The sequence below is a fragment of the Macrobrachium rosenbergii genome, chromosome 30 (assembly GCF_040412425.1).
Source record: "Macrobrachium rosenbergii isolate ZJJX-2024 chromosome 30, ASM4041242v1, whole genome shotgun sequence".
Lineage (NCBI taxonomy): Eukaryota > Metazoa > Arthropoda > Malacostraca > Decapoda > Palaemonidae > Macrobrachium > Macrobrachium rosenbergii.
In genome coordinates this window covers 6,141,001-6,143,500 of record NC_089770.1, presented here as the reverse complement: position 1 = coordinate 6,143,500, position 2,500 = coordinate 6,141,001, and positions in this window count along the sequence as shown.

The following is a 2,500-nucleotide window of genomic DNA, read 5'->3' as shown; positions in this document are numbered from 1 at the left end:
CAGACAGAGTGAAAGAGAGAGAGAAATCAACGTAAGGAATAAAAAGAATATCATATACAATATAACCGGCCATCATTTACATATCTCCCCCGCTGCCTAAAAAAAAAAAAAAAAGCTACTCCGACGATCGACGTCGATCCAGGACTCTTAAGTTCCAACGACTCCCAGAGGAACAATTTGGTCGACTATTAGAAAAACTTTGTTATTGAACGACTGATGAGTGAAACGAGGCGAGTGGACGAATCTTTTTTGGACGTGGACGACTGCCGAGCGAACGGAGATGACTCGAGGAGAACGAATAATTTTTTTGGCTTTAATTTTTTTTCGTTTGAAAGAAATCGTGTATAATTTGTAATTAGGTTTTTTCATTTTTCTGTAGTTTTTTTGTTTTGTTTTAAAAGAAATCGTGTTTCATTTTTGCCTTAAAAAGGAGACGAGTAATTGGTTTTTTATTTTTCTATATATATTTTTTTTTTTTTTTTAAAAGAAATCATGTATATTTTTTGCCTTAAAAAGGCGACAAGTAATTGGGTTTTTTTTTTATTTTTTTTTTTTTTTTTTTTTCTTTTAAAAGAAATCGTGTTCAATTTTTGCCCTAAAAAGGAGATAAGTAATTGTACCTTTTACTTTTCTGTAACAGAAAACTAGTATAGAGACGGCTATTTGTCTGTCCGTCCGCACTTTTTTTGTCCGCCCTCAGATCTTAAAAATTACTGGGTCTAGAGGGCTGCAAATTGTTATGTTAATCATCAACCCTCCAATCATCAAACACACCAAATTGCAGCCCTCTAGCCTCAGTAGTTTTTATTTTATTTAAGGTTAAAGTTAGCCATGATCGTGAGTATGATACCGTTATAGGTGCCAACAACACAGGCTTGTTCTGTGAATAGGTTTCAGCTACTGAGATAATGATGAATAATTATGATTACTTTTATTCTTGATGTGAGAACAGCCAAATATAGCCATTAACATGCAATGCAAAATTCCACACAATGGAACGATCACATGTAAAGAGAAATTTAACACAAAGCGATGAAATTATTGCATGCAGAATTTATGAGAAATTATTGCTTTAAAAAGTAGCAGATAACTCTCAACTCTCAACAGATCACACGAAGCTCATTATGAAAAATGAAACAGACATTGAAAGGATCAATAATTACAAAAGGTAGAGAAAAGACATCTCTACGTCAACGTCAAAAAAAAAAAGTTAGAAAATCCAGGAAATAACGAGTTGGTTTTTAATTCAAAAAATATTACTAAAACGATAAAAAAAAAAAGCGAGAGCGTACAGAACTTAATCCTTTGTTAGATATGAATATGCATTTAATGCATTTCCAAGTACCATCTGAAATACCGCCAGAATAAAAATCACGACTTTCAGTCGTAGTTGTCAAAAAAGTGCTTTGAGCATTTGATGCAATTCCCAGGTAAAGCTTAGAAACGTCGCAATTAGAAACGATTCCTTTAAAAAAAAGCTTTGCACATGCAATGCTTATGAAGTTCATAAGTCTCGCTCATGTGAGCAGGAAATGTCAACGGCACTTGCTTATGGGTGCATCCATTCAATACTCGACTTTAAGTTTCTGATAGAGTTGCTTTTGTGTATTTGTGGCACATCAGTTATTTCACAAGAATATGTATGGCCTTGTACGTAATGTATGAGCACGCAAGATATCTATGTATGCATGTATGTATATATGTATATGTGTGTATATATATGTAGATATATTTGTACATATATAATATTATATATATATATATATATATATATATATATATATATATATATATATATACATAAAACAATTTACCTCCTTTCTACCTACATTGGAGTATGTTTCTATTTTTCTTTTGTTTATTAATCTGTTACTTCGTTTATACATCCAAATACTGAGAAAATCCATATATATATATATATATATATATATATATATATATAATATATATATATATATATATATATATATATATATATATATATATATATACGTAAATTGTTTCGATAAACAAATCATTAGCGAATCCTACAAAAATGAAAAAGTATAGATTTCCTTGTTCTCTTTAAATCCATTTTTAAATGATGAAATTTTATCCATCCTAGGCCTAATAAATATTTTATACTTAAAAAAAAATTCTTATCTAAATTACAAATAAAATACATACATACAATAAAAGAAGCTTCCTGACTTCTGAAATACATAAAAAGTTCCCAATAAAACAAGAAAGCCTTCAGTGGTAAAGAAAAGAAAAATTAAATCAAGCAACCCTTATGAAAATAAAACCATATCTTCTCTTCAGCGCAACGTACTCTTATTTTCAATGAAAAACAAAACCTGTAGCTTTGCAAAGACCAACTTCCATAAAAAAAAAGACTTAATAGTTAAAAAACAAATGCCGTGGTATACCTCGTTAATGAACCGAGGTATGAAAAGGAAAGCTGAAGTGGAAGTGAGGGCTCGATGGCGTAAACATACAAGAATAGCAGAGCCGCATAGAT